This window comes from Macrobrachium nipponense, chromosome 4 (genome assembly GCF_015104395.2).
Source record: "Macrobrachium nipponense isolate FS-2020 chromosome 4, ASM1510439v2, whole genome shotgun sequence".
NCBI classification, from domain to species: Eukaryota; Metazoa; Arthropoda; class Malacostraca; order Decapoda; family Palaemonidae; genus Macrobrachium; species Macrobrachium nipponense.
The window spans coordinates 43,360,201-43,378,946 of NC_061100.1; the positions used below are offsets into that span (position 1 = coordinate 43,360,201).

The 18,746-nt window shown below is 43.8% G+C and overlaps 1 protein-coding gene and 1 pseudogene across 1 annotated transcript in view; one reads left to right on the plus strand and one right to left on the minus strand.

Moving 5' to 3' along the window:
• Positions 1 to 5,892, minus strand: part of LOC135210892 (uncharacterized) — a 105,888-nt pseudogene extending 99,996 nt beyond the window's left edge.
• The window catches only part of LOC135210894 (calcyclin-binding protein-like), a 333,184-nt gene that overhangs the window by 169,770 nt on the left and 144,668 nt on the right, over positions 1 to 18,746 (plus strand). The window lies entirely within an intron of this gene.

Here is an 18,746-nt window from a genome sequence, read left to right on the forward strand (position 1 = left end):
GAACGTTCCGCTTGCGTGGAAGGTCCCGTGCGCCCTAATAGATCCGACCGCCTCTAGTCTTGTTATACGAGCCTCTTGCCAGAAAACGTTCAATGGAAGCATCCTTCTGATTGCCATTCTACTATAAGGCTCCTTAGTTAAGCCCGTTCGTTTTCTCTTTGAAGGCGCCTTGCGCCAAGAAAAAGTTCTGGAACGCGGCTCGCACTCAGTTGCTGGAAACGCGGCTCGCGTTTATCTGTATGAACGAGGCTCGCGCTAGTCTGTTGGAACGCCGGGCTCGCTGCTGGCTGTTGGAACGTGGCGCGCTAGCTTGCTGGCTGGTTGGAACGTGGCTCGCGCTAGCTTGCTGGCTGGCTCTCAGCCTCTCGCTCAGTGAGTCAGTGTTCTCTTATTCAGAGACGAGCCAGATCTCCGAAGCTCTAACATGTACATTCTTCGTCTTTTCGGATGTAAGATGAAGAAAACGGAAGAAAACAGAAAAACGCCACTTTTTAAAGGCTGCCTTTGCAATGGCTATCCCTGGCAGTCTGGGAGTACACAGATACTGCCGAAGGGAACGCTCCCGATCGGTGTGGGATTATCATAACCTCCGTAAGGCTTTCGACTTTCCTTCTCCTCTGGGCTTTTGTGAGTTTGGAAGAGGTCTAGGCCTGAGAGCGAGACAGAGCCGATCGAACGCACCCTCTACTAATTAGGACGCCTTTCCAATGGCGAACTTGGCAGTCTGGGACGTTCTACAGATCCTGCCGAGGGGACGCCTGATCGGTGGGGATTCTCCATAACCTCCGTAAGGCTTTTCTTCCTTTCTTTCTCTCGGGTTATGTGAGCTTGGAAGAGGTTAGGCTGGAAGGAAACAGAGCCGAAACAGAAACGAACCCCCCACTGCACTCTAACAGTAAAATCAACTTATTACCTTTCAATAGCTCGTATTTTGAGCTACATTCCTTTGTCTTCAAATTGCAATATGAATTTGAAGATTCTGTGAAGTAAGAAGGAGATGATTGGATACCACACTACTAGTAATGTTAATGCTCTAACTGCTCGTTAGTACGAGAGCTATATAAACTTCTAAAGGAAGCGTAACTATTCTTTCCTTACAGCCTCAAGAAGGGAAGTTAGCTCAATCCAATTCTAACTATTTAACTCACGTTAGTTATGAATAAAATATTAAAATTTTCCTTCTTGAAACGTATGTCGAGGTCTACCGAAAAGTTCGGTAGTTACACGTAAACAATTCTTCGAAATTTTCGAAGCCAAAGTTATCAAAACAAAATTAATATGCGTATGCCGAACCAAAGATCCAGTACTTCCCTGCAAAAGATAGCCCAGAAGATCGATGGCGATGAAATCCAAAAATCAAGTCAGGAGGAACTGCAAACGTTGTTTTACATTCCAAGCGACAGAAAAATATGAATAGAAAACGGGAATGGTTCCTAATCCTGCCACCCAGGGCAGGACGGTAGATCACCTGACCTACCTGCAGCGTGTGCCGCGAAATTTGAATTTCTGTCGGGACGACGGAGTCTTAGCTATGTATATATCTGACAGGTAAGTTGATTGTTATGAAAACATTTTTTTATATCGACGTACCATACGTCCAATCAGCACCCAACAGACAATTTATATAGACGTTTAATAGGTCCAATCGGCGTTAAAGGGTTAATACCAAATACCAATTGGTTAATGAGATTCAGATTACCAGTGCGCATCTTTTCCTGATAGAGAGAGAGAGAGAGAGAGAGAGAGAGAGAGAGAGAGAGAGAGAGAGAGAGAGAGAGAGATTTTTCAGTATATTCTTTGACTGCCAAGTCAGGAACACTGACCCATTAAGTTGGCAGCACTGACACCTTGCTGTCAGGTTTCTTGATATTTCTGACAGGTTCATTCTCCTCCCCCCCTCTCCAAGTATCTCAGCAAAAGATTGGGTCTAGTTTAAAATTTTACATAATTTATTAATTTATAAACTAAAATCCTGCTGATTCACTATAGTCTATTTTTACTGTATTTTCTAATTTTTATTTTTACATCCCAAAAGATAAATGCAATCAAGCGCCTAGGGTAACTATGAATGACAACAAACAAATCATTTGCGGGGTGGTCAGAGGACCTTTGCTTACAACTCGTTTTGAGGTTTCATGCTGTTGTTGTTATGCTTTTGATTTTTAAAACTTTATGCCATTCTCATGTTTTTTTTTCTGTTTTTTCTGTATTTTTCATTTTTTTTTTTTTTAAACTCAATAGGTAAACGCTATCATGTGTGCTACACACAAACGCAAAAACTCATTCCCTGGCATTGGAGATCTTCCTACAAAACTTGTTTTGGTTCATGTTACTATGTTTATGATGATTTTTTTATAGTTTACACTACATATTCTCAATTACACTTTTACTGTATCTTCATCTTTCTATTTTTAGAATGCAGAAGATAAACACAATCCTGTAGGTAGGGTACATTCTTATGCACAAACTTATTTCACTGGCATTGGAAAACTTCTAACAAATTTTGTTTCAGGTTGTTACGCTTATGATTTTCCTCTTTCTATTTAATGTTAATTTCATTTATATTTCTAATGCATTTGCTCATCTTTTTACAACCCATAAGATAAAGGGACTGTGTGCATAGGGAACGTATGTACGCATACAAGTTCACCAACATAAACTGTAGTGGCAGGTGACCTAGAAAATTTGCAATTGCACTAGCCGAAATTAGTCCTGGATTAGATATGAAACAAGATTAACGACTGCTGAATTACTGATGGTTGACCTGTTTATACAGAAAAGAAGGCAAGGGCCACTAAGGCACTGACAGTCTTCAGTACAAACCATACAGCACACATACCACATTCTGGAGTCCACATCAATAGAGGGGCAAATAGATAATGGTAGTAGTATCTGCTCTGAAGCCACTGAGGTAAGTAACACCTGAGTTCTCTATCCACGCATACAGCTAGCAAAGAGGGAGTGTTGGGACATTTTATAATGCACACCTGAAAAGAAAGTCATAAATATCTATATTTCAAATATAAATACTGCCTTCTATAACCTTAGTGTTACATTTAAAGTGATGACAAATAAATATTTACTAAAATTATCCTGTTGCTACAAAGGCTGAGATTTCCCTTAGAACTAACTTGGAATAAGGCTGTGGTTTGTGTTTAGGACACAAAATACGTTTTCCATACATTTTAAAAGTTCATAGCTGGAAATCTACTCGAGGAAATGCAATTCTAGCAAAGAAATCTCAGTATGATGATTATTATTATCATAATTAATATTATTATTTATAAAAAATTATTATTATTATTTAAGTAGTTTAACCAGACCACTGAGCTGACTTCAGCTCTCATAGTGGCTGGCCTAAAGGATTAGAATTAAATACTAGGTCTGAGGCTTAGGCCAAGCACTGGACTTAATAGGTCATGCACTATGGTGAACTAATCAAAATTAAATTAAAAAACTGCACATAGGCACATATCTCATAACTGGAACACATAAGACTCAATAAATTTATTTACTCATGCTTCCATACTTACAAAACTGAAAAGGTATTTTTAAAAATTCAGAATAAGCTAAGTAATATTTTAAAATTTAGTTTTTATTACTTTGACAAATGCTATACAGGTTTCCATGCCTTTACTATTTAGTATGTACAGATGGTACCAATGTAAAAATGTTCCTCATTGGACAAGTGGGGGTTGCATGCTTGCCTACTGATTCAGTAGTCAGGAGTTCAATTCCCCGGTCTGCCAACGTGGAACCAGAGGCATGTATTTCTGGTGATTAGAAATTCATTTCTCGATATAATGTGGTTCGGATCCCACAATAAGCTGTAGGTGCTGTTGCTAGGTAACCAATTGGTTCCTAGCTACATAAAAATATCTAATCCTTTGGGCCAGCCCTAGGAGAGCTGTTAATCAGCTCAGTGATTCTGGTTAACTAAGATACAACTTAATTTAACTTTACTATAAAAGTGAATAAAGTGACCAAGGTGCCAAATGGATGCAAAAACACCTTCAATTCTGCCTGCAGTGAACTTTAAAGGTACACTGCAGGCAGTAATTCCAATATCGGTATGACTTGGTGACAGAGAGCAATAAGGCTCATCTCTGCGGGTGGGATACTTTCTAAAGATTTATTCTCTTATTTTTTTTTCTACACCAATCAAAATATTTTCAGCTACAATCATGCTATTCTGGATATTAAAGTAAAATGTAAAATTAAAATAAGAGATTTGCATTAAGGGGACAATTATATAACGTATACTGACCTTGTGAACTCTTCCCGAAAAGTTATGCAAAGCGAGTTCAACACCATCCACACCGAACAACCTTAAGACAGAAGTTGTGCCCTCGAGACCACGTGAAACACACACCACGAAGTGACCTGACCAAAAGACTTATGATTATAAATTGGGGACAATATTCAGCTACAAAACATATCCAACTCAATGTAAATGACCCTGTGATATACTTTTTCATGAACCTTTCTTTAATGGCATACAATACAGTGCTCCCCAACTTTTATGCAGGGATAGGTTCCAAAACCTACTGAGGAAATGTGAAAAATCCCTCTAAAAATGCTTGTAACTGGCTTGCAACTGACAAATACCCTGTACCCCTTATACTATAATGCTTATAACTGTCTAATGTAACATTTCACTGCTTAATTTGATAGTTCAAACAAAATATACCTTAAATTATCATATTAAAACAATAAAAAAAAAAACATCATCCCAATACATCCTTAGTCATCTTGGATTAGTACCCTTGTTACATAAGTATATATGCCCCTAAAATGCTTATAACAATGACTTATTTTAAAATATTAATATTAATGTAAACACAGCAAAATACCTATAAAAGGTTTTATAAAATTAAATAAATCTTTATTAAAAATGAAATAAACTTGTCTTACAGAACATTTGACAGCTAATCAAGTTACCTCTATATTGTATACATTTTCTCTCATAGTACTATTGGTAGAAACACTCAAAAGCATTACTAATTTCCTTATTTTGTTTCTGTAGAGCAACACTTTATCCACTAATTTTTCATATTGTGTTCGTGACTAAATACAGATTTTTATGATAAAAATAATTTGTAGTGTATTTACAACATAGTAATGTTCTATTAAGCTTAATGCAGGTCGGGCCATAAACTGAGGATAATAGGTGTATGCTATCTCCTTCTCTCTATCTCTCTCTTTAAGGGTAATGTAAGATGTATTTTAAATACTATTACTATAAAGTGTTTTTGGATGATAGGGCATACAGTGCTCTCCCACTTTTAAGCGGGAATAGGTTCCGGAACCTGCAGTGGAAATGCAAAAATCCCCTCTAAAAATACTTATAACTGGCTTAAAACTACCACATATGAGGTCTTATATACAATACCTAACTTCCATGCAGCATTTGCCGATACTTTCATGAGATGTTTTCCAAAAGTAAGATGTACGTCAAAAGTTACACCAAGATAGGTACAAGAAAGAATAAACAATAAGAAACTGAGGATAATTTTTGAAACATTAACGATAAACCAGAGAGTTAAACTTTCCCAATGGATAGCTTTACTGAGAGACTGAACCATCTATCATTCTGAAAGGGAACAGATACTCAAGTTGCTGCTATATTTTTTAACAAAACAAATACTACTGTACATACCTGCAGCTGATAAGTGAGTTAATTTCTCAATCTGGCACACAACAACACAGTGGCTGGAATCCTTTGTCACTTCTGTTTGCATCATCATCTTGGAAAGAGCAATCCAGTCAACACTCTCCCTCATCCATACAAATCTTGAATATGGAGATGGACTGAGTGGACTACGTTGCCTGAAGTATTCTCTGCTTTCATTTCCTGTACTATCCATAGGGTCTGAAGAAATATACATAACTAATAACAAGTATCTAATTGATTATTGGTATATCAAAAGTATAACAGCATCAAAAGATTAAAACAGCCCTTAAAACTAGTACTAGGTTTTCTACAAACTATTAAAAACCAAAATCTTAACTTAAAAAAAAACTACTGTATATACAACAAAAATTTTCTTGGGCAAAAAAAAGGGATTTTGACGAAGGAAAAATCTATTTCTGGGCAACGACCTGTGTCGCCCTGTGAAATGGTCCCTTTGATACTATTTCTGAAGAATAAATATTGCTATTCATCCTAGAGAAAAAAGAAACAATATAATGCCAAGATAAATGGCTCGCTCACTTCTTATAGAAGTGTCGTATAGTAAGGGAGCGAGTGGAATCACTCCAGAGGTCCCTTGCCATTTAGCTTCTTCCTTCGACAAAACCCCGAACTACGGAGGAGCCGTGCTACAGCTCCCGGTCTACTACTACCGTGAGCGCCTCCGACGCCTGAGATGTCATTCCTGATAGATAGCCTCCAACGCTTGGGGTAAGCTGGGTGAGGATAATCTAACTACAGGGTGGGGTTTCACAGGGCGACAGGTCGTTGCCCAGAAATAGATTTTTCCTTCGTCAAAATCCCTTTTCTGGGCTTGACCTGTGTCGGCCTGTGAAATAGTACCAGAGAATGCCAAACACCAAGCTTGAGGAAGGAGTACAGATAAATTAAGAGGTAAAGTTAAACACTTGTAAGGTTAATAGTAATAATCAAACTAAAATTACAGTCTTACCCTAAGGGAAGTATAAGCCTAAAAACACGGGTTATCACTTAAAATTAGTTAGCCTAACAACAATCAATAACAATACAGGTTAGGCAAAGACAAGATATAAGTTGATATATACAAAAGAATGGAACTGAATCCGATTAGAATGATGAACAAAAGCAAACTCAAAGGTAACCCAATACATGGAGGCGACTAAACTAATAAGGGTGCAATGGGCAGTAGAAGGGAAGGCTACAAGAAGTTATAGTAAAAATTAAGAATCAGGAGAAACTGTGTTTCCAGCTGCCACTGCTGGAAATTTGAGGGCCTTCTAAGGGTTTTAGGTAGTTGCCGTTTGAAAAAACTGTCGGAGATTTCCAGCCTGTATACTTCTTAAGATCGTCAAAATTCATGTGTTGGAAATAATTAATAGATGTGGCCACCGCCCTAACATCGTGGGCCCGAGGAAAGGACTCTGGATTGGCTGTTTAATGAAGTATAAAATTTGTTGCCTGATCCCTTTTAGGGATAATGTACCACCTCCCTTCCTAATGAACAATGGGCCTGACGATTTCAGAGTTGTTCTGCTTAGGTAGGCTCTTAATGAGTTGACAGGACAAAGGGAAAGTCTTGAGGTAGTGGTAGGATTTTCCACGAGGACCATCTGTCCTGCGGGTCTTCATTTTTTTGGCTAGAAAATGGCAATCTGGGGATAAGAGGACTTCCCCTGAGGGGAGGAACTCAATGAATGGCCTGGTTCCCTTGATAAAGCTGACAGTTCTGATATTCTAGCTCCGGAGGCTAAACTTAATAAGAATAGGGTTTTCCTCAGGAGGGATATATAATTGCAAGAGTCATTGTTAATGTCCGAGGCCAGTTTGAGGACATCATTTAAGAACAAGAGACTGATTTAGGTCTTGTTGATGGTCTTAATCTAGCACAAGCTTTTGGTATGGACGTAAAGTACGAATCCGTAAGGTCTATGCTAAAACCAAATTGGAAGATCTTTTTAAGAGCTGATTTGGTCGTAGTGATAGTGCTTGCTGCTAAGCCTTTCTCAAACAATGATCTGAAGAAAGTTATGGCTAGTTCGTTGTCATGACTTGAGAATTTGACAACTTAAGAACTCTGCTAGTTTCTTGACAGATGAATCATATTGTCGGAGAGTAGATTCTCTTTTATCTGATTCCAAGAATGAGATATTCTGGGATCAATTTCTGCATTCCTCATGGCTGCGAATTTCAGAAAATCCATAAAGTTAGGGTTTTCTGAATTCTTGAGGAAGTGGACACAGTCTGAGTTTGCACTAACTGGGTTAGTTTTGGGGTTGGGAATCCGTAGTGGTCGGAGTCTCAACTCTAGGAGTAGAGGGAACCAATTGCTCTTGGGCCAGTTGGGAGCTACTAGAGCTACTTGGCCTTTGAATGTCCTGAGTTTGTCTAAAACTTTCATGAGAAGGTTCACCGGAGGGAAGAGGTAAATATTCTTCCATTCGTTCCAATCGAGGATCATTGCATCCGTAGCGTATCTAGAGGATCGAGGTTGGGTGCCACGTAACAAGGGAGTTTGTGGTTTGACTCCGTGGCGAAGAGGTCTACTTGGAGTCCGGGGACTTGTAGACTGATCCAATTGAATGAACTCCTGTCCAGTGTCCACTCCGATTCCAACGGAGCGTGGAGCGTGATAGAGCGTCTGCTACTACGTTCTTGACTCCTGCCAGGTGAGTGGCTGACAGGTGCCATTTGTTTTTGCATGCCAGAGAAAAGATGGCTATCATGACATGGTTCAAGTGGCTTGACTTGGATCCGGCCCTGTTGATGCAGTGTACTACTACTGCACTGTCCAGAACTAATTTGAAATGAGAGTTCTTGGGCGGACGGACAGTCGTTTCAGTGTGAGGAATACTTGCCATGGCCTCCAGTACAAATTGATATGTAGCTGGCGGAATGTTAACGACCAAGTTCCTTGAACTTTTTCGTACTGGAGTATCCTCCCCACCCTGTTAGTGAGGCGTCTGTGTGGATCACTAATGATGGAGGGGGAAACTGTAGAGGAATTGCTTTTGAAAGGTTCTTGTCTCCGTCCAGGGGCGGAGACGTTTCCGTAAGATTGCTGGGATAAAGGCTAGTTTGTCCCGTGATCTGCAATCGCTCTTGAGCGCCATACTCTGTTTATATCTTTGAGTTTGGCTCTGAGCAGAACGTCTGTGACTGATGCAAACTGGAGTGAGCCCAGGATCCTCTCCTGGCACCTCCTGGATGTTTGTTGTCGTTTGAGAAATTGTTTTGTAGCTCTTGCAATTTCTTTCCTTTTCACGACGGAATTGGTAGAGTGTGCGATTGTAAGTCCCACTGAAGGCCTAACCACTGGAATCGAGATTCCGGTGTTAGTCTGGACTTGGTTTTGTTTATTTGAAAATCCTAAATGTTCCAGGAATTTGATCACTCTGACCGTTGCTCTTTGCATTCTTTGGGGTTCTTTGCCCAAATAAAGCCAATCGTCCAGATAAGCCACTAACATTATTCCCTGTTCCTTAGCTCTTGCACTACTGCTTCCGCCAATTTGGTGAAGATCCTGGGGGCTATGTTGAGCCCGAATGGCATTACCTTGAAAGGAGTAGGATCTGTTGCCTAGTTTGAAGCCTAGGAATGGACGGAAGTGTCCTGGCTATGGGAACATGATAGTAGGCATCTGTAAGATCTATAGAGGTTGTGACGGCCCCACGGGGAAGTAAGGTCCGTACCTGCGAAACGGTCAGCATCCTGAACTTGTCGCAATGAATGAATAAGTTCAGATGGGACAAGTCCTAAGATGATTCTTCGGTTTACCGAGTCTTTTCTTTGGCACGCTGAACAAGCGTCCTTGAAATTTTAAATTGTTGACTCTTGAGACTACTCCTTTTGGAGAAGGAGGTCTTCGGTATACTCTATCAACCAATTCCGTTGTTGGTGCTTGATAGAATCTGGTTGGTTGGAGGAGGGCCCTCTAGCCCACTCAACCTAGTCCCTTTTGTTACTATACTTTTGAGCCCAAGGGCTGAAACCCCCACCGCTGGCGGAAGAGGTACAGCCTCCTCTACCTTTGGGATTTCTCACTGCTGGTTTGCCGAGGGCAGCCACCTCTTGCTCCTCGGAAACCTCTTACCCTGTTAGCAGCCCATGCGGATCCTCTGAATCGAGAGGCACCTCTTCGCTACTGCCTCTCGCAAACCTATTGAAAGCCTGAAAGTTCTGGCTTTCATAGTTGGAATTGTAGGCTGGCGAGACAGCCAAAGGAAGTGGAGGGTTGAGATTGCTGGGACTGAGGGGTCAGAACAAGGATTGTTGTTGACCCTTCGACGATGGTTGCCCTTGTGATGCTGGGACTGCCTGAACCAACGTTTGTTGAGAAGGTGGAAGGGAGAGAACTTCCTTGGTTTCTTCTTCGTTCCTTGGGGTTAGGGACCAGAAGATTCCTGCCTCCGCTTTGCTACCAGTCCCCACCTGACTTTGAGGCACTGGTTGACCTTAGAAGCCTCATGAAGGACTTCTGCTACTACTGGTGCTGGAAAGAGGTCCGTTCCCCAAATTGAGGAGCAATCAGTTTATTCGGTTCATGGCGGATAGTAGCTTCCGCCAGAACGTGCTTCCTACAATTTCTCCTGGCTATGAGGAAGTCGTAAAGGTCACACTGCATGGTGTGCAGCAGACCTTTAGCCAAAACTTTAAATAACGGCTCTTGTTGGTATACAAGAGCCGTCATCTCCGCCATAGTCATGGAGGAAAGGGATCTCGCGAGCCTAGTCCGGGCGTCGTACTCCATCTGGATGAGGAGAGTCCGACAACCTGGGGAGTCTCTCACTAAAGAGAGAGGTGGCACAGTCCGCCTTTAGTTTTTCCTACTGAGAAAGTAGGAAACTGCCCACCCCTTCGAAGTATGTCTCGGAGCCTGGGACTAAGAGAGAGGTGGGTTCCGTCTCTCGTAGTTGAGGCAGGGGCTCGTCTTTCAGGGCGGCCTGAAAGGTTGCTTCCACTACCTTAAGGGTCAGTGGTAGCGGAGTCCCTTCCACCGGAGTAAAAATGGTGAAAGGACTCCTAAAGGCTGTGATGCGGGTGTTTTCACACCCCCATTCTTCCAGACTTCTCATTAGAGTCTGCTGTGCCTGTTCCCTCGGAAGGATCACTGTTTCCTTGGGAACCTTGTCCTCTCATCATCTCGCCGCTTCCGTTAGTCGGACGTAGCCAATGAATGGTGGTTGAAGGTCTCTGGGGTGGAACTCGAAGTCCTCACGCCTTCGAGTTCCTATGCCTTCGATTGTCAACATTCCGTTGACAAACGGGGCATACGAAGCGATCCTCCAAGGGTTGGCCGCCTTGAATTCCGGCAGTTGGCTGGAATCTGGCATTGGAAGAGGAGAAGGTGGCACAGATAGAGGGGAACCTGCCGCAATCGAGGTTTGGATCCCGGCGATGGCATTCTCCTGAGCGGCAGCCGTTCCGCCAGCGATTGGATCGACTGGCCGGAAGACGTAACAGAACTGGAGAGCTGGGAGAGCACCGAGCCGACCTTGTTGTCAACCAAGGCCCCTACGATCACCTCCCACCTGCTCCAGAATGTTAGCCGAAAAGGATTCGGGATCAAAAAGAGGGACTTGAGCCCGATCCTTACGTGATTCTATGTTTGGGGGACCTCGACGCAGAGGAAGAGGCCTCCCTTGACCTAACTGATCCGGGGTGGTGAGCCGGAGTTTATAGTGTCTGTCAGGATGACCGATTTCTTGGGGAGAGACTTTTAAGTTTCTCCTCGGTCATCTTAGCCTTGGGGATCACTGAAGTAGCCTTAGGACGGACAGACCGCTGCTCTTCAGTGAAGCCCCGGAAAGAAGTGGAAGTAGAAGGATCAGTAGAAGGAGATGGAGAAAGGGAATTCAGGAAAGGGCCCTGAGAACCCACAGGAGCTGCCCTACTACACCCTTACCTGTACCCATGGAGTCAATAGCCATGGGTTCAACGTCGAGGTTCATTGCCGCAACGTCTTCTGCAACGTCCTCTGGGAAATCCCCCTCCTGTAGGGAGATCATGACTTGAAGGTCGGCCAGCAAAGGGGCGGCCGCTATCGGGTCCACCACTGATCCTTTCTTGGCTCCTGGGAATATTAGGTCCGCCATATCCTGGGTAAGAATGTAGGGGCGGCCCTTAGAATTCCGGCCAAAACCCCTACCCAAGCTTTGAGAGTCGACAAAGCTTTCTTCTTTTCTTCATCAGAACCCTGTAAAAAAGGGTCTAGAGTTAGGAGAGGATAGGGGAGGAATGTCTGTTGTGTTGAGATTATATGAATATGTGTCTCATATGTGAAGGTATAATATAACAACAAGTAGTTCCAGTGACGATGAATGAGAAAGTGCTAAGAAACTTACTACTAGTGGAGGCATCTCCTACTAGCAAGTAGCAGGTTTGGCAAGCTTCATGATGCCAAACGATAAAATCCTCCACTTTCACTGCACATCCTGCATGAGAACGGCATACTATATGGCCGCACAGGTCTTGGAGGATGGCACTGCACCCAATCTCCTGGAACAACATCATGTAAGTCAAAGGATACATGAGTACCAATGACAACCTCCGGTGGAATAATATGCAAACTATCCGTGGGTGCCGGAGTAGGACCGACGGATAGAGATCTACGTATGAATATTCGTAGAAAAGTTACGAGGGGGGCAAGAAAGTCTCTGCCTCCGCCTAAGCTCACTTGTCATATGACTAAAAATAGACTCCGTAGGGCCCGAAGTTCTCCGTATGGCCCGGAGTTAATTAATTATTGAGGTGAGCAATGTCAAACTTCTAACGAAGCAAGGGATAGTACGAGAGGCGGAAATAAAAAACCCCCGGGAGTAACGCAAAAGATTCTAAACATTAAATAACACAAAATAAAAACAAAATAAAAATAAAAACCCTTATATCAGTAAGTGCTCGTGTGAACTATTTTAAGTGATAGGAAAAACCCAGTGGTTCCCTCCCCCCCTCTCTATGTTCGGTAGCGGCGGATAGACACCTGCCGGACTGAAACTGAGGGGGAAAGAGTAGGGAAGAATGTGGGGTAGGGGAGCCCTTTCCCCCTGAGCGGACCAGTTAAGGACGGAGAAGAAGGGGGGAGGAGGTCCCGAGCCCCCGAGGCACGTGACGAGTGAGAGTACCAGTAGGGGAGGTGAGATCCCCACCAGTCCCGTGAGTCACACCCCCTCTCATGCAGACTCGGACGCTAGCTGTGAGAAACGAGTCATCACCCATCGACGTGGATGGCAATGTATGGAGGGGGGGAATGGGGGGACGGGAGGGGGACCCCGTAACCGGGTGGCTCACCGTGATAAACCGGTGGTCTTCTCAGCCAGGTGAAAGATACGAGGTGGGGAAGAACCGTCGGAACAACATCAATATCACTGATATAAATAGGAGTTATTTATAATAATCAATCAAATAAAATTAAAGCGATATCTTAAAGCTAGACTAACACGGGGAACACGAAGCTAAGCAAACAGAAAATTAGGTTAATCGCCGATCCGAAGAAAGGGGTATGTTAGCCTAATTTAACCTCTAGTTCAAGAAAACATAAAACGGGGGCAGGCTATTCACCAATCGACAATTGGGGTGATGAAAGCCTAACTTAACGGATAAAATAAATTATAACAAGGAAGCTAATCACCGTACCGAAGCATGGTGTATGTTAGCCAACCTAGTACCTATAATATTATTAAAGGTAATCAGGAACTAGAGAAGGAAAGAGAGAACATCAGAATAATTAAGATGATATGACTCTCAATCGTGACTGATAAAACTCCTAACATGTAAGGCGTAGCTAGACTAAGGTCCGAAACGTGCGGTCGGAGCGTGCTCCGTGGAGGCCTAACTAAAAAACTAACTGCATAAAGATATAGAGACTATGTACTAAGTAACCATATCTAAAGTACTGAGAAAAAGGGAAATCTCTAACGGTATGGAAGACCGAAAGAGATAAACCCGTACCACCATTGCGGTCGAGGGGCATACCGGCCGATAAGGCTCCGAATATGTATAAAACACGAAGATCATCATAAAATGAGATCAGTAACCCCAAACAGTACTTAACTTAGAAGCAGAAGTTGAAGACATCTTGAAAATAAATCCAAATAAATCCAAATAGAGCGAAACACAGCACCGAAAAAATTTTAACGTTTGGTGTAACGCGCGCTATCGAAAGGAATGACGTCTCAGGCGTCGGAGGCGCTCACGGTAGTAGTAGACCGGGAGCTGTAGCACGGCTCCTCCGTAGTTCGGGGTTTTGTCGAAGGAAGAAGAAAGCTAAATGGCAAGGACCTCTGTAGTGATTCCACTCGCTCCTTACTATACCGACCACTTCTATAAGAAGTGAGCGAGCCATATATCTTGGCATTATATTGTTTCTTTTTTCTCTAGGATGAATAGCAATATTTATTCTTCAGAAATAGTATCAAAGGAACCATTTCACAGGCCGACACAGGTCAAGCCCAGAAAAACCCTGAAGGATACTGAATATTAACATGAAATTAAGAATGTTTCATTTAAGCAAATGCACAAATTTTTTTTAAAAAATACTTCCATGTTTACAAAACTAATACAGCTATATATCTCCACTAATGTTGAATAGCTACCTGAGTGAGAAATTAACACTTTCATCTGATTGGAGGTCCCTGTCACACGGCATTTAGTATCACTTTAACTTGAATCTCTTAGTTAAGTTATAGTAGGTCTCCTACTATAAAAATTTTGAATGATGCACTAACAAGCCATGTCCACCCACTAGTTGTCTATGATACTAAGCAATGGGAAGCTTTGAAAACTTGCCAGAGGAAAGTGAATTCATTGGGCCAATAACCAGAAAATTCACTTCCTCCAGCACCCCAAGTAGAAGTAAGGGCTAAGACAGTGGAATAGGCAGCATGGTCTCTGAAGTGAGCCCAAGGGTTTGCCTAATCAAGAAGACGAAGTGCCTAGGTCACCTTCGAAGTGCTCAGAAACCATATCACTTATGGATGAGCTCCTAAGATCTCTTGAAATTTGCTCTCCTGCTCAATCTGGTATGATTCTATGGTGTAAGTCCATCAGGCTATACAGGCCCCAAACCAGACTGAATCAATCCCTACACAAGGCAGAAGGAGCAGATGTACCAAACCAACCTAGGGAAAGACTCAAGGACTGGTAGGTCAGGCAAAACATCTTCTGCAGCTGAGCACAGTAACTCCCAATGCACAAACAAAAAATGATATTATGATACAATAAAGTTTGTTCATACTTACCTGGCAGATATATATATATGTAGCTGTATTCTTCGAAGTCCGACAGAATTTCAAAACTCCCGGCACACGCAGTGGTTGGCCAGGTGGTTAGTGCCCATTCCCGCAGCTGGGAGGCAGGTATCAGGAACCATTCCCATTTTCTATTCAGATTTTCTAATGCCACTGTCCCCTGAGGGGAGGTGGGTGGGTACTTGATTATATATATCTACCAGGTAAGTATGAACAAACTTTATTGTATCATAACAATATCATTTTGTTCATGAAACTTACCTGTCAGATATATATATAGCTGAATCCCACCATTGGAGGTGGGAAGGGACAGAATAGAAAGATTTTGGAAAACAAATTACATGCAGATGATTGACATCTTGGTTCCTTACCTGTTAGCATAGCTGACTTCGTGATTAATACTAGAGTCTCCAGCAAGGCAGTGACCTGTATAGCTGGTGAGTTCTAGATGATCTGTCAACGGGAGAGTGACCACAATGCGACTAGACCATATTGACCATACTCTGAGGGCAACGAAGCAAAAAATCACCACCTGACCTAACCTATCAAAGTTAGTCCCACATAACTTTAGGCTAAAGAAAGGGAAGTCCGCCTCAGGCGGCCGACCCCACAACCATAAATCAACACAACCAAATTAAAAGCACACCTAACCATTATCTATAGGATAGGATTCGTGCTGCTTCCTGCCCCCAATATCATGTCTGCGGATATGTATGGCCCTAGCGAATAGCAGTTCTCGTATGCCGTCTTCACATCCCGCAGGTAGTGTGAAGCGAACACAGAGTTGCTTCGCCAAAATGTGGCACTCAGGATGTCACTGAGTGCCATATTCTTTTGAAATGCCACTGAGGTCGCGACAGCTCTTACCTCGTGAGCATTAACTTTCAAAAGTTTAAGATCACCATCTGGACAGGACGAATGGGCCTCCTTGATGGTACTTCTCAAAAAGAACCCCAGCACGTTCTTTGACATTGGAAAGTCTGGTCTCTTGACAGAACACCAGAGATTGTCCGAAGGACCTCGACATTGTTTAGTTCTTTCCAAATAAAACTTGAGAGCCCTGACAGGGCACAGGACTCTCTCTGGTTCTTGTCCAATGATCTCTGCTAACCCCTTGATATCAAAGCTCTTGGGCCACGGGTTGGACGGATTTTCGTTCTTCGCTAAGAAGGAAGGGCTCAGGGAACACACTGCATTGTGTCCTCTAAAGCCCACATGCTTACTTATGGCTTGAATCTCACTAACCCTCTTCGCTGTGGCAAGAGCGGTTAGGAAAATAGCCTTCCTTGTGACGTCCTTTAAAGAGGCAGCATGCAAAGGTTCGAAAGGACTTGACATTAGGAACTTTAGAACTATATCTAAGTTCCATGACGGAATCTTGGGCTGCGGTACTTTCGAGGTTTCAAAAGACCTCAAAAGATCGTGAAGGTCTTTATTGTTGGTCAGATCTAATCCTCTTTGTCGGAAGACAGCCGACAACATACTCTTGTACCCCTTAATCGTGGGAACCGCAAGTCTGTCAACATTCCTCAGATGGAGGAGGAAAATCAGCGATCTGGTTTCACAGAGGTCGTGGAGGAGGAAATACCTTTCTTCCTACACCATCTCCTGAAGACAGCCCACTTAGATTGATAGACTGCTCGAGAGGAAGCTCTTCTTCCGTTGGCAATAGCTCTTGCCACCGGTCTTGAAAAACCTCTCGCTCTGACCAACTTTTGGATAGTCTGAACGCAGTCAGACTCAGAGCGGAGAGGTTTCCGTGGTACCTCTCGAAGTGGGGCTGTCTGAGTAGATCGACTCTCTCTGGCAGGGTCCTTGGGAAGTCCACTAGGAAGGACATGACCTCCGTGAACCAGTCGCCTGAAGGCCAAAACGGGGCGATTAACGTCATTCTCGCTCCCTGAGACGCCGCAAACTTCCTGATTACTTCTCCCACGAGTTTGAACGGGGGAAAGACGTAGACGTCCATCCCCGTCCAATCCCATAGGATGGCATCTATTGCTATTGCTCCCAGGTCGAGAACCGGCGAGCAGTAAAGAGGAAGTCTCTTCGTCTTCGATGTTGTGAAGAGATCTACTAATGAACGTCCCCATAGTCTCCACAACTCTTGGCAGACCTCTAGATGAAGAGTCCATTCTGTCGCAAGCAGTTGATGTCGACGGCTGAGAAGATCCGCCCGGACATTTTGAACTCCTGAACGAACCTCGTCAGGGTTATTATGTTCCGTGCTCTTGCCCAAAGAAGGATGTCTCTTGCTATCTCGAACAGGGACCGAGAGTGTGTCCCCCCGTTTCTTGATGTATGCAAGAGCCGTGGTATTGTCTGAGTTGATCTGGACAACTCAGCCAACAACTCGTCCCTCGAAGAACTGGAGGGCGGTTGCTCCCCAGCCCGCCATGGACGCGTCTGAGAACAACACTAGGTCGGGGCTCAGAAGGCTGAGGGACAGTCCTTCTGAAATCTTGACGGGATCGTGCCACCACTTCAGGTGATCCTTGACCGACTGAGAAATCTTCAAAGTCGCGTCTAGGTCTTCCTTGTCTTTCCAGTTCTCCGCTAGGAAAAACTGGAGTGGCCTGAGGTGCAGCCTCCTTAGGGAAACAAATTTCTCCAGCGAGGAAATGGTCCCCAGCAGACTCATCCATTCCTTCGCCGAGCATGTCTCCTTCCCTAAGAAGACTGACACTTTTTCTAAGCATTTCTGATGTTACAGGGATGGAAAAGCTTGAAAAGCCACTGAATCCATCTGAATCCCCAGATATACGATGGACTGCGTAGGGATCAGATGGGACTTTTCGAAATTGACTAGTAGGCCTAGGGCCTTCGTCAGCTGCAACGTCGTATGAAGGTCCTCCAGACACCTCGACTCCGACAACGAACGGATGAGCCAGTCGTCTAGGTAAAGTGAGACTCTTATCTTTGAGAGGTGAAGCCATTTCGCAACATTTCGCATGAGAAGCGTGAAGACCATAGGCGCTGTGCTTAGCCCGAAGCATAGAGCTCTGAACTGGAAGACCTGTCCCTTCAAGACGAACCTCAGGAACTTCCTTGATTGAGGATGAATCGGGACGTGGAAGTAGGCGTCTTGGAGGTCCAAGGACACCATCCAGTCCCCTGGTCTTAAAGCTCCCAGTACCGACTGAGACGTCTTCATCTTGAACTTTTCTTTTCTTACAAAAAAGTTCAACCTGCTGACGTCCAGGACAGGTCTCCATCCCCCAAGACTGCTTCGGAACCAGGAACAACCTGTTGTAGAAGCCTGGGGAATCTAACGTTAGAACCTCTTCTACAGCTCTCTTCTCTATCATTTGCTCGAGAAGATCGAGCAATATCTGTTGCTTCGCCGGCTGGTATGAGGGCGACAGGTCTATGGGCTTCGTGCTCAATGGAGGTGTTGAGAGGAAAGGTATCTTGTAACCTCTCTCGATTATCTCGAGGGACCAGGTGTCCGTCCCTCTTACACTCCATGCCTCTGCAAAGAATGAAAGTCTCACTCCGACCGGTGTCTGAAGGGCAGAGACGTCACTTCTTTCCTCTGGGTTTTGAGGAGGCCTTGCCTCTAGAGAAGCCCCTTCCTCGAGAAGAAGCTCTCGAGAAAGGTCCTCCACGGAAGGGCTTAAACTTCTTCTTGGGGGCTTGTGTGGCTAAGGTAGAAGACTGGGCCGCAGGACGTCTAGAAGACTGGGTCAAGAGATCCTGCGTCGCCTTTTCCTGCAGGTTAACGGACAGATCCTTCACCATGGACTGCGGGAAGAGATGTGACGAAAAAGGGGCGAACAACAACTCTGCCCTCTGTGCAGGAGACACTGACTTAGTGGTAAATCTGAAGTATA